Below are 14907 nucleotides of genomic sequence, written 5' to 3' on the forward strand. Positions count from 1 at the left end.
TTAAACGACAATGAGAAGAGCAAGAAAACTTATTCTTCTCATTGTGAGTGCTTGCAATATAATTCTCCTTCAACTCGTAAATTATAAGAACTTGACATTAATATCAATATGAACTAGAAGATTGAGCAAGAAAGTAAAGGTTTTGGTATAATCCTCTTGTATGTATTCAATGCCCCAAAAATGTACAAATGGTAAGCTATTTATAGATTTTCGGGTCGGTCTGCCCGTTGTGATGTAACGTATGTCATTAACTCCTGAGTTAATGATTGATAATAAAAGCCGTGATTCTCGCCATGCGTTATTGTTTCCATTACGATCATAATACACAATTACTTAGTTATCCTGTATATCGCGTTTTGGCATCTCCGAGATTCTCTTGGTATGTTGCCGTAAATATTCATGGCGTTACATTGATTCCATTCCTTCGACGTTGCCTTCCGATTCATTGCATCTTCTTTTGCAAGTTCACATAGGTATTTATGTAATTCAAATTTCTATCCATACAGTTAGTCTCTCAATTTTTCGGGTTCATCACGGCGATGTTCCCGATAAATTGTTCTATTGATTTCCAAGAATCATGCCTTGGCTTGAAAGTTGAATCGTGTTCGGCATGGAATGTGGTACATGGTGGGAAATCGTGGGTCATAAATGAAGGGATTACGTGACGTAACTGCAGAAGTTGATTAGACGCGTCTTAATGATGAAGTCAGACATGGTATGTGTGGCCGTTATTACACCCTTCATTTTCTCGTCGTTTCCCGAGGTAATGATGATTATTTCTTCATCTATAAAAGTTGAGTCTTATCTATTTCTTCTTCACTTTTTAAAATCTTGTTGTCTCTGCTCAGGTTTTGAATTCTAGCTCTCTCTATATTCTTCTTTGATTTTCTTGACTTCTTTGATCTTTCTTGTAACCATGTCTTCTCCTTCACTTGATCAAGGCGCTTCACCAGAAAAGACCACCATTGTTAACGAATTTCCTTCAAACATCATTCTTGAGAAACCCAAAAAGAGTACTGCTCCAAAGAAGAAATTGATGGGAGAATGCTGCTACTTTTACTAAACCTTCTACCTCAGTCAACTCAGATGTGGATGAGGAAGAAGTTGGTGTTGTTCTTCTTCCTTCAATTGACAACATCATTCCCAAGCATCCTTCTCATCTTAGTGATTTGATAATTCAACAAAGAAAGGGTGATGATCGATCAGTGGAAGAATTGGATGGAAAAAGAATGGCGGAGGTTTTCGCCATCAAATCTTGTATCACCGAGGATTTTGTCGATTCGATCAACGAGAAATGTCATTAGACGGATCGTTCCCTTGAAATATTAGTTCCCGGTGTGGATATTTCTGCAACTTCGTACCTTCCCGAGTACTCAACTGTGTATATTTATCCTTTCACCATCGGGTTCTCATTGCCACTCTCTCCTTTGATGGACGAACTTTGTCATCATTTGAAAATTTGTGTGGCACAAATTACTCCTGGGGTTTGGCATTTCATACAACTATATGAACATGTTGCTCAACTTGCCGGGATGAAACTTACCCTTGATCATATTTTATATCTGAACTCCATTCGTTTTCTTCGGGGTTCCATGATAACGTTCAGGGCTCGGGGAGTCAACAAATTGTTTGAAGATCCCAAAGATAGTCATGATCGTCTTTGGTTTGAAGAATTTGTGTTTATCCCTACTTCTCGATTAGTCGATAATGATGCCGATAACTTTCCCGAGAAGTGGAATGCTAGAGGTATTCTTTTCTTCTTCATCTTCTATATTTTTGATTTATTTATTTTTGCGTCCTTAATTTTTTCTTTGACAGCTGTTAATCCTGAGCTGGTCAGGCCTTCAAATATAAAGGAATTTACTGAGGCTATAATTCAAGCTTCGGCAAGTGTTAGCACTTGGGGAGGTTATGCCGTTTCACGAGGTATTCGTACCCTCAAGGATGTGAAATAAGGTGGAGTCTCCGTGAAGGGCAGAGGTAAAAACAAAAAGGACTTTTGTCATATTTTTTTACAATTATGACTTTATCTTACAGTTTTTCTTTTTTGTTAGGCCCTTCTAAAAAGAAGAAAACATCAGTGAAGAAGCAACTGGTCCTTCCGAGTGATGGAGGATTGGCGTTAGAACGTCTTCGATCTCTTGTCGGGAAAAGATCAACTTCGAAAACTGGAGGTTCTAGAGATATTGGTGAGCCTGATCACAAGAAGAGAAAATTGAGAAAACAATTTTCTACGGACTCTCCCGTTACTGTACCTGAAAAGATAGTAGGTACACAAAGTACTTTTGGTTTAATCGACGAGAGTATCGATTCCGAGGAGTATTCTTACTTAATTTTAAGACGAAGGAAACGAGCTGATCATTCTGTTTCTTCTGATGTTGGGAATGTTTCAGATGATTGCCCAGCGAAGGAGATTGAGAAATCAACGGAGAGATTCGAGGTTCTACGTCGGGAAGAGGATGCCATGATGCCTCTCCAAGATGAAGCGGATATTAGTGAATATACTTTACATGGAGAGGATCGTGAGGCCCTTCCCGATGTGCCTTTACAAGTAAATATCACTACTGATTTAGAAAATCAGTCTCGTGAAGCGGCTGTTAAAGTCTCTGAGACTTTTGCTACTGATACTTCCAGAGATGCCTGTGTTCCCTTTCAAATAATAGGAACACGTACTCCAACTATTCCTTTCAACACTGCTTAACCGTTATCACGGTTTTCCATTCAGGACAAAGGGAAAACCATTAGGACGGGTGATTATCTACACGGGATTAACCCTCGAGCACAGCTTCTTCTAGCAAACGATCCCGCAGCTAAGTGGATGAAGTCTTTTGTTCCTCTCTCTGTTAATCATGATCGGTCTTTTGAATTTTCTGACGAAGATAATTTATTAGCTAATCCTCACGTGATGAGCCGTTTCACTCGTAATTACATCGGCCCCAAAGAACATTTCATTCTAAAGGACATGCCGACTTATCAAATGGATATGGTTGCTCTTGGGCTTATGATCCAGGTATATGTGTTTTTAGTTTCTTCATACTTCCGCTTACCTTTTCCTTGTTACATATAATATAGCTTCCACTGACTGTAATGTAGGCTCAAACGTATCTATCGGGAAGCCTTAAGAGATCTGAAGGCGAGGCTAAGCTCAGTCAGAAACTAAAAGGTGAAAATTTATATCTCAAGAATTGGCGATTTTAAAGGCAGATTAGAATCGTCCTGCTGAGGAATTGGAAAGAGCTAAAGCCGAGATTGTGGTGTATCAAACTGATGTGTAATATTTACAAAAACAAGTGGATGATCTTGAAAAGGGGAGGACAGAGGCTCTTAAGAAAGCCAGGTAAGATGAATTGGTCATCCGTGAGTTGAAGGAAAGGATATTGACGAATGAGAAGAAGTTGGTTGAAGTGAACAAGTTAATTCATGAGCTTCAAAACAAGGTGTTGTCTCAGAGTGCTCAATACAACAAACTTGATGCCGATTTTACGAATTTGAAATTGAAGAGCGTTAAAGATTATGGGGATCTCACTAGAGCTTTGATTGATTTAAATCAAAGTAAAGAGGACATTAAGGCCATTCAAAAAGAGTTCACGGAGAAAGACCGCGAACTTCAAAAGAAAAATGCCATGTTGGTGGAAAGAGACAGAAAATTTTTTGATGCTGTGAATTACGCAAAGGGATTGCGTGAATTCGCGAAGCAACTCCAAGGCCAGAAAAACTAATATAAACAAGATGTCGAGAGGCTGGAGAGAGACTTTGCTGTTGAAAAACAGAAGATCCTTAGTTAGGCAGTTCTCCGGGCTCGTCATGAATTTTTAAAAGGTCTTGATCCTTCTTCCTTCGATCATTCCCAAGCTTTTGCTATTGCCGAGCAAGAAATGAATGAAGCTTGTGAACTTCTCGGCTATGATTTTGAAGAGGATGCCATTGAAGGAGAGGAGTCTGCTGAAGAAGAAGATGATACCATAGTATCTGAGGAAATGGAGGAAATATCCGGGGATGCGGTTGCTCCTATTCCAGAGGATGCAATCTCCAAAGAAACAGGTTTAGCCGACAATGGTCTAAATGTGGACATTCCTACAATTCCTGACAAAAACAGGGATGGAAATTCTGTCTCCGTTGAAGATCAAGATGTTGACTCCAATGTTGAGCGCACTGCCGTGGATGTTGACCTTCCCGCTTCTTCAACTAATCCTTCCTTGCACAATTAGTAATTGTATTTTTTTTTTCTCCGGTTATTTGGCCTTTTGGCTTTTGTAAGGCCATGCCTTTATCTATGAATAAAATTCTTCTATCCATGTTTTTCCTCAATATCCCATGTAAAAGAAAAAATCTCTTGGAAGACTTCTCCGATTATAACCTTTCCCGGGTGATCAATCCATTTTAAAGAGTTTTCACCTTAGAATTCTTGTAAGTAAACTTGAATTTTCATAACTTCTTTTGAAGTCGTTATGGTCCAACACCGTATAATCTCAAAAATGTATCATTTAAATAATTCGGATCGAGAAGGTATGAACACACCTTTAAATCTCGCCGATGCTGAATTAATGATTCCATCTGAGTATATTGCTGATATTCAATTTTTACGCTAAGTTCATTGTGAAGAACTTTTTCCAGAATCTCACATATGTTATCCGAATCATAGGTAGAATCACAAGTAAAATCGTTACAACAATCAGGATCATTCATATGTGATCGGAATCACAAGTAAAATTATTTCTGTGACAAGAATCACGACTCATTGGAACCAAACAAGAGTAAAATCATTATATCAATTGGGATCGTTCATATGCTATCGGAATCACTAGTAAAGTTATTTCAGTGATCGGAATCACGATTCATCGAAACCAAACAAGCTTTGAGAATAATAACGACAATACAATAGCTAATAAGCTTGCAATATTATTGATGACGTGACTATAAGTTTTGTTTAAAAGTTAAGCCGAGAGGCTTTAAGTAATACATACATCTTTGGACCGATAGTCTCTACTGACAATCCCTAGTGATAGTCCCCTATTGTTTGGGTGTGAAGGATGAGGAACCAAGCAATGATGCCCGCAACCTAGTCCCGTACATTCTACTTACTGCCTCATTAAAAACCTTCCTGGTAAAAACCAATTGAGATAAAACCCGGGTAAGGAAAAAAGAGTACAGCCTGTAGAATGCAACTATGTGCTAGGAATGGAAGAGCTTCAGATTGCTTATGTTGTGATTATTGGAGACGATCTTCCCGTCCAAAGTTTCCAATTGAAATGCTCCTTTTCCCACATCAACTGCAACTCGATATGGTCCTTCCCAATTTACACTTAGTTTACCTTCATTCGGGATCTTGGTTGCCGGAGTTACCATTCTCAAAACCAAGTCCCCAGGTTTAATTTGTCGCAACTTGGCTCTATTTTTATAATACCTTTCCACCTGTTGCTTCTGTGTTGTTAATTTAATCAAGGCCAATTCACGGTGCTCTTCAAGTAGATCAAGTCATCTTCATTGCCTCTGTAGTTTCCTCTTCCATGGCATGAGTATATCTTATGCTTGGTTCCATTACCTCAATGGGTACCAAGGCTTCTGCTCCATAAACCAATGAAAAATGAGTCTCCCTGTGCTAGTTTTGTGTGTCACAAGGTAAGACCAAAGAGCTTTGAGAAGGACGTCTGGCCAACTTTCTTTTGCACTTTCGATTCTCCTCTTCAAGATTTTGAGTATTGTTTTGTTTGTTAATTTTGTCTGTCCATTCTTGGGATGGATGGTATGGTGAAGAAGTTATTCTCTTGATCCCAAGATTATGGGGAAAATTGGTGATTTCTGCCTCAACAAACTGTGTTCCATTATCGCAGCTGATTTCTTTCGGAATTCCAAAGTGGCATATGATGTCTTTATTAAGAAAGTTGATTACTTGCTCTTGTCCAATTTTTGCATAAGCTCCTGCTTTAACCCATTTTTAAAAATAATCAGTTGCAACAAGTAAACATTTAACCTTACCTTTGGCTTGTGGGAATGGACCCATGATGTCGAGTTCCCATTTCATGAATGGTTACGGGATGGTGACTGAATGGAGAGGTTCCGCTAGTTGATATATTGCCGATGCATACTTCTGGCACTCCTTGCATCGTCGAACAAAGTTTTGGGAATCTTTGCCCATTGTGTTCCAATAATAGCCTGCTCGTAATAGGCATCGTGCTAGCGACCTTCCTCTGGAATGGTTTCCGCAATATCCGCCATGTATTTCTTGCATTACGAATTCCATATTAACAGGCCCTAAGCATTTAGCTAATGGCCCTTCGAATGTCATTTTATATAACTCCCCATATACCAAGCAATACCAGGCTGATTTTACTCGTAATTTTAGACGGCTTCTTTTCGATCTGTGGGCAAAGTCCCATGTTACAGGTAACCAAGTATCTCATTCCCCCAATCGTGTGCTGACCTGGTTGCATGTATTTCAGTGCCACAAGCAACTGGATGTAATAGATGTATTACATTCTTGCTTCCTGGCTCTGCTGGATCAGCTGTCGATGCTAATTTTGCCAACCCGTCCGCTTCTGCGTTGATTTCTCGTGGGACCTACTCCAGTCCCCACTCCTTGAATTTTGTAAAGAGTTCAGCTATTTGTGTTTGATATTTCTGCATGCGTGGTTTATTTATGTTGAAAGTCCCATTGACCTGATTGATGACTAACTGCGAATCGCAGTGTACTTTGATGTTCTCGACTCCGTACTCCAAAGCAAGTTTTAATCCTGTAATAACAGCCTTATACTCGGCTTCGTTGTTAGTAATTTTTGGACATTTAATAGCTTGGAGAACAACCTCTCTGGTGGGAACCTTGAGGATTAACCCCAGGCCAGAGCCCTTTTCATTAGATGGTCCATCCGTATATAAGGTCCACATCTCGGAGGATGATCCCGAAGCCGCAATGGCTTCTTTTTCTGCCTCTAAGGATAATTTTGAACTAAAATCGGCAAGTACTTGTGATTTTATAGTATTTCGGGGTTGGTAGGTTATATCGAACTTGCTAAGTTTGATCGCCCATTTGGCTAACCTACTCGACAATTCCGGCCTATGGAGAATGCTCCAGAGGGGGAATGTTGTTATCACGGCAATAGGGTGACTTTGAAAATAATGTCTTAATTTTCTAGCAGCATGCATTAAGGCTAAAGCTAATTTCTCTAAGTGTGGGTACCTTATTTCAGCATCAAGAGTGTTTTGCTAACATAATAAATAGGAGGTTGTTTACCTTTTTCTTCGCATACAAGAACCGCACTTACTGATACCTCTGATACTGCAAGATACAGCAGCAGCTTCTCTCCAGGCTTTGGTTTTGACAGCAACAATAGGCTGGACAAGTACTTTTTGAGTTCTTGCAATGCTTGCTTGCATTCTGGAGTCCATTCAAAGTCCTGTTATTTTTTTAATACAGAGAAAAATTTATGGCATCTCTCCGATGACCTTGAAATGAATCGAGATAGCGCAGCCGCTCGTCCAGTCAAGCTTTGCACATCCTTCTTACTTGTGAGCTCATTGGGAATGTTATCCAGAATGGAGAATCCACAAGTTCAAATCTATGTGACAATATTAGCCTGTTTGTGCAAGCTTTTCGGAAACTAAAAGTGCTTATTTTAGAAAGATTAGGAGTTTGATCAAGCTTTTATGAAAAATATGAATGCTACATGTTACAAAACCAGTCCAGTAAATAACTTAAAACGTTACTATGATTTTTTTCTTTAAATAACGTAATCTGGAAGATCCATTTTGGTAGATGAACTTATAACAGTAACGTACGTAGTTCATATAAATTTATTGGTGTTTTTTCTTTTTCTTTGTTTACACTTTTAAACATTAAAAAGGGATGATTGACCATGAATAATGAACTGAATCTTAACTGTTAATTACCAATTGTACAAATGGGATATAGCAAATACTCCATTGAGAAGTACTAGACAATAGATCGCCGGGGGTTCCATGAACTGATTGTCCATCTAACCTTTGTAAATAATAAAATAAAAAAGTTCTTTTTGGTTTTGTAAGGAGATTAGAGTGCATATTATTAGAAATAATAGGATAGGGTGCAAATCATAAAAGGAAGTATACGTTAATTAAGGGTAAGAAATGCAAAAAGTCCAAAATTGGGTATAAAAGTTACGCTTCTTAGATGTTTGCTAACCGGGTTAAATGTGTACAAGACATGAGGTTGTTGGTTGAATGGGTTTGGGTTGAGTTAAATGCATTTGATGAGTTAAATAAATTTGTTATTTAGAAAATATAATTTTATGTGACATGACATGCCAACTATGAGAGAAGGAAGGTTTTGTGATTTAGTATATTATGAGGAAAATAATAATAGTTGGGTAATATTTTAGTTCTAAAACAAAACAATAGGCAATTCTCAATACATGGGTGATCTTTTAGGAAATTTACTCTGAATTGCTGTTGATGACTGAAGTGAAATGGTGACCATAACTTGGAACTCTCCTACACCTGGTCAATTATTCACACCATGGAAGTCTTCCTATGTTTTTATTTCAAATTTTCACACTATAGACCAAATGTTTGTCACAATACAAAAAACCCCAATTTTGTGACCGGTGTTGATACGATCCTAATTAGGGAAGTATGAAAACAAAAATCAAAATATGCAGAAGTTAAAGAATAGTAGAAATTAAGAGATGAGATACAAGAAATATGAGTGAGATAAAAGAAAGAAAGGATTTAAGCAACTAATTGCTGTGATATTTGTAGACAATTTTTAATACATCTGTGACCATTACTTCTCAACCATAAAATATAGGTGCCTCGTATATCTGTTGACTTGTTCTTACACCATCAACTTTGTCATTACTATATATATCTTCACATGGCTTTGTTAAATAATAAATAAATGAAAAAATCCGAGGTTGTCCCCCGATTATACTAACATACCCTGGCAATGAACTTCAACATACTCAGATTTCTTTTAGTACTATGTGGCAATATCTTCTTGATTTTCAGCCCAAATGGCCGAGTTAACTCTGCTCCTCTATCAAATTGCCCAAACACAACATCTTATAGTCCCAACAGCACTTACAGCTCTAATCTCAAAGTTCTCTTATCATCTTTGTCTTCTAATGCTTCTACCCCTAATGGATTTTACAACTCCACAGCGGGTCGCACGGGGTCCGAGATAGCTTACGGTTTATTTTTATGCAGGGGAGACCTTTCCCCGAACGATTGTCAAAATTGTGTGTCAATAGCTAGCAAAGAAATCTTAGAAAATTGTCCAAAGGGAAAAATTGCTGTAATCTGGTACGACGATTGCATGTTGCGTTACTCGAATATACCCATTTTTGCCACAATGGACCTATCAGGTGATCCATTTCGTACAGTTTCTGCTATTATCTATTTCTCGTGTCTAGTACAGTTTTTGCTTTTTTTTTTTTATTTATTTTTATTTTTTATTTCTGATGTCTGCTATAGTTTTTGGTACTGCAGTTTCTAGGACCTGATGGGGCTTTTCTAGTGTTTTTTTCATTAACTCTTATTTTGACAGTGGCTGTTAAATTTACTGGTTAGAGTTTGTTAAATATTTGACCGAGATTAAAAATGCTCACTATTGATAAATTTAAACCTATGTTCATTTGAATGTAGTACTTCGAAGCAGAGCATAAATTCATGTGTAAAGATCTATTAAAATTGTAGTAATAAAATAGTAGGTTGAACCCATAATGTTATGGATTCAATATTAAGAACCTTAAAGGTTGAACTCATAGAGCTTACATTCCGAATGACTATGAATGCTTGTTGCGTTACTCAAATCGATCTATCTTTGCTACTCTGGTATGAATCAGGTGGATTCACTCTGCCTAATACACAAAATATTAGTGAACCCAGAAGGTTCTTGTCACTGCTTGGAGACATGATGAATGAAATAGCAACTATGGCTGCGACGAGAAATGATCGTTCGGGGAAAAAGTTTGCTACTAAAGAAGCCAATTTTTCACCACTTTTATACACTTGCACAGTGCACACCAGATCTCTCTGATTCTTCTTGTGACCGTTGCTTGGGAAATGCTATTGGTGATCTACCGAGTGACAGGAAAGGTGGTAGAGTTCTCCGTCCTAGCTGTAACGTTAGGTATGAGTTGTACCGCTTTTACAACGTTACTGCCTTTGTGGCACCATCTGCGCCTGCACCTTCTTCGCTGCCCGGTTCTACAACCAACAATAATAAAGGTAATCTTTTCACACACACTGTTCTCTAATTTACTGGTTGAATCTGCTAGGAGTGGCAAACGGGCGGGTCAGATCGGATATGGGGGGTTTTTAGAAACTGGTTAAAAAAAAACTGATAAAATATCGGACCTGCCCATATTTAACCTGGGGCGGACCCACTTGGTTAAAAAAAATTGATAGTTTATATAGGTAAAATTCTGTTGAATATTGATATATGTATACTTTGAATCCACTTGAACTAAGATGAAGCAGAGGAAAGATGGCCTAGTGGGATCAAATTTAAGGAAAGGTCTTGAGTTCAAAGTTCAAACCTTGTTGCAGCAGCTGCTTAGTTTTTTTTTTTTTTTGTTGCATTTTTTTGGTCCTGTCACCGTGTGTACTGCACATGCTCACTTAAAGCTAAGTCCAAATGAAGAGCTAGTAACCTTATTAGCCTATTTCAATACTGTGTTTTACTTTTTATATCTATTTTCTACTTTGTTTTTATTTTGATTCTATTTTATATTTTATCTCTTTCTCAAATTTAACTGGACTTATTCTATGTCAATTTCACTTTAAAAGATCAAAATTTTCTACAACGTGAAGTTTAAGCTAGTTTTGCTCAAATATGCAAGTGCAATTTGTTAGTTCATCTTAAATTAGTTTATGTTAGATTATTTAGTTATGTTACATTGAAATTATTAGTTTAAGTTATAACTATTTATTTATTTATTTATTTATTATTTGTGTTGTCTTTTGTTTGTTAATTAACGTTGTTCTTTATCAATAAGAATGAGATTTTAGATTTAGTCAAATTTCTTAGTCTAAAAAATTTCTAATTTGGTAAATAGATTCTTTTATTAAAAGTTTAACAATTTGTAAACTTTGTTGAAATAATATTGTAAAATTAAATAGATAATTCTTAACATTTTAGTTTAAGTAATTGGTCTTCGTTAAACGTTTTAAAAGTTCTTTCCCAATTTTTTTGGAAAAAAAAAGGGGTGCTTAGGACAAATTTTACTTACCGATCGCATTAGTATTTTAATGTTATTTTATTGACCCGCTTCTCCTTACACCCCACATGCTAAAAGCTTAAAGGTTTGGACTTAAAAGGACAAAAAATAAAAATATACAAATGGTGCTAAGAGAATTTTACATAAATGACTACACTGGGGGGTTTAAAAATTGCCATAGCTACGCCAATATTTACATTGCGTATACGCTTTTCCCGTATTCAAAAAATGACTATTATTCATAAAAAGTATAAAAAAATTTAGATATTTTGAACAAAAAACCGCTTACAAAACAATGAATACATAAAAATTAACCAAAAAAAATAACGAATACATTTTGAATACAAAAATAAAATTGATTGTATTCATTTGTATATAGGTGTAAATTCACTCTATTCATTTGTATACAACATATTTCTTCAAAAAAACGTGAAAAATATTGTATACGAAAAAGGGAAAAAAAAACTTTTAAAAATATTACACACGTAAGAACCATGCTAAAAGCTTCTTCTCCTTCACCTTCTTTTCTCCGTCAATAAGTTTGGACTCCCAAAAGGCAAGAACTCATGAAAAATAACAAATATACAAATGGGTATTGATAATGTGGATATCTGGATATCCATTTTTTAGTGGATATATATATATTGCCATATTATTATTTACTATGATCCAATTATTTAAAACTATAGCTACTAAATATAAATATGTAGTAATATCCATGTAGTAATCCCACATTTAATGATATCCATTTTTTGTGGATAATATCCATTTTGATCCATTTTTAAATGGACCAACCCATTCTTGTTCCTTTTTTTTTTTTTTTAAAAAAAAACCATTTTGCCAATCCTAATTGAATTAAAGGTGTCAAGTGGGCCGGGCCGGGCCATTTAAACGTGGGCCACAAGGGGCCGGCTTTAGGGGGCCGGGCTGGGGGCCGGGCTTGGAGAGGGAAAAGGGTGTCCGGCCCACCCACCCCGAATAGGGGCTACACCTCGGGCTAACCGGGCCGGGCCGGGTTATAGTTAGTGGGCCCGACTTTTTTTTTTTTTAAAAATATTCTAATACAAAAATAGACACTTACATTTACTAATAATAATAAAATTAACATTTACATCAATGATAAACCGCTAAATTAAAAAAAAGTTTAGTCGTCGTCAAATTCAAAAAGCTAGCCGTTGTAAATTTAAAAAACTAGTCGTTTTAGCTAATTTTATTTGAACCCCTAAATTTATGAATAACTACACTTTGGTCATATTTTCCAACTATACATACCCTCCATTCTTCTTCATTTCACACAATTCTTCCACAATTCTCTCTTTATCTAAATTTGTTATTCAACTAGTGTACATTACTTCACCTTACCTTCTCCTCGAGTTCGAAGATCAACTTCAAGTGCGGTGTGGATGCATTTTGAGCGAGTAAATGAGGAACATGTTAAATGTCAACATTGTGGTGACATATATCTCCAAGTCGGAGCGTCGGGTTTTAGCCTATTAGGGGGTGGGGGTGGAGGGGGTACTTAGGTGTGTGCGTAGACACTTGTGAAAAGGCATGAAATTGAATTTGAATGATTTATCAAAGGTATATTTGTTGATATAAGTACTATCACAATCTAATATATACTATATACTGAAAATGTATCAAAGGTATATTTATTGAGAAAACAAGATTGTCTAGCTTTAAAATACAATTTTAGAGAAAACTAAAGTGTTCCGTAAAAAGAGACTCCTAATTTATTGGGATACAATGTTTTTAAAATACTTATTATTAGTAATAAATGTAGTACTTATCTTTTTTTTTTTTTAATTTAAAGTGGGCGGGCCGGGGGCAGGCCCTGATGGGCCATCACCCGAAATCTGCCGGTGGTGTCCATCTTGTCCGGCCCCCCCACTAATAAATCCCACCTTTGACCCACACCTCTTGAGCTGTCCGGTGCAGGCGGGCGTGGTTTGGGTTTTGGTGGCCCCACTTGACACCCTTAAGTTGAATCATTGATTAAACTCAATTTGGGATTGAAAATGGATAACTTTTGTTCCAATTAATGCATCCATTGACATGGTGCTCATATCCTTTGCTTCTTGTATAGTAGTGACTTGGCTTTCCTATGGGAACGGGAAGATCGTTAAGATTTTTTAAACAACTTATTCAGTTCCGAATGTTTTCTTTCCCAAGTAGTTCATTAGTTATGTGAGTAAATCTTGTCTACATCTCCTTATTGGTCTCCTTGTCCTTCATTGAAAACAACTCATATTCCTCATTAGTAACCACTCTATTAAACATAGATGAACAGATTCCCAATTTAAGTTTGATGTGTGAATAAGATATTGTTTAACTGATGCAGGAAAAGGGGGAATTGCATCTGGAATAATCATTGCCATAGTTGTTCCAATTGTGGTTTCATGTCTACTCTTCATGTTGGGTTTTTGTTGGCTAAGAAGTAGATTATCACGAAAATTCAATGCTGTCGAAGATACTACAGGTAATGTGCCATAACTACAACAGGAGGAGAATAAAACAGAAATAGGGAAACCTACGCCATTCATGTTTACCATCTAGGGGGGAAACTGGGGCAACTAGGATGTTCATTTCTTTTGTGGAAGAAGAGAGGTTGTTTTCCAAATTTGACCATAGAGGCTCTGGGCCTTATGGATGGTGGGAGATGGGACTTTTTAAAAATCAAAATACATTAAGGACGCTTATTGGCACAACGAGTACAATTGGGATCATGTAGCAACTTAGCATATACATTGGGAGAGCATAGAACGGTTATCAAACCGCCTATGCCTATCTTCCATTTGAATACTTCTAATTTATCGTAAAATGGAAAAATCAGGTTATTAAGAGTAATCAAGATTAATATATATAACAAAAATATTATATTTGACCTAGATACACAAAAGAGATAATATTTCAGTGAAGCATGTTCAACTGATGATCCTTTGCCGCCTGTTATCTCACCCCCTCCCAACCCCCCCCCCCCCCCCCCCGACCGGACGTATGTTCAACTCTCAGAATTTCTTTGTTTGTCTAGATCCAAATGAAATTTCTACCGCTGAATCCTTGCAATATCACTTGAACACTATTCAAGCTGCTACGGCTGACTTCTCAACTGACAACAAAATTGGCGAAGGTGGATTTGGTGTCGTCTACAAGGTTAGTTTTAAATTAAGAGGATGCAAGATATTACACTTTTCTGTCCATCTCCCAATGAATTCTTAACTTCATGTTGATATCCTATTATACTCTCAGGGTAAACTTGCCGATGGCCAAGAGATAGCTGTGAAGAGGCTATCAAGAAGCTCAAGGCAAGGTGTAGAAGAATTTAAGAATGAGATCGCACTGATCGCGAAGCTTCAACATAGAAATTTAGTGAAACTACTCGGATACTGCTTTGGAGGAGAGGAAAAGATACTTGTCTATGAATTTGTCCCCAACAAAAGTCTTGATTATTTTTTATTTGGTTGGTTTCAATCTGCTAACATTTGTTTCATTTGTACAGTTTGGTTATACATCCTGTCTCTGCCAAAATAAAACTGTCTTATTCAATTTTATAGATCCTGAAAATCAGCAGCTACTGGATTGGTCGAGACGTTACAAGATTATAGGAGGGATTGCGCGTGGACTACTTTACCTTCATGAGGATTCTCGTCTAAGAATTATACACCGTGATCTCAAAGCAAGCAATACACATTGGGTTCCAAAGAATGCCAAAATA

General features: G+C 37.0%; 1 pseudogene; it reads left to right on the top strand.

Annotated features, from left to right (window-relative positions):
- The first annotated feature begins 8866 nt into the window (after positions 1-8866).
- The window catches only part of LOC132038202 (cysteine-rich receptor-like protein kinase 10), a 23703-nt pseudogene continuing 17662 nt past the window's right edge, over positions 8867-14907 (top strand).

Source organism: Lycium ferocissimum, chromosome 11 (genome assembly GCF_029784015.1).
Source record: "Lycium ferocissimum isolate CSIRO_LF1 chromosome 11, AGI_CSIRO_Lferr_CH_V1, whole genome shotgun sequence".
NCBI lineage: Eukaryota > Viridiplantae > Streptophyta > Magnoliopsida > Solanales > Solanaceae > Lycium > Lycium ferocissimum.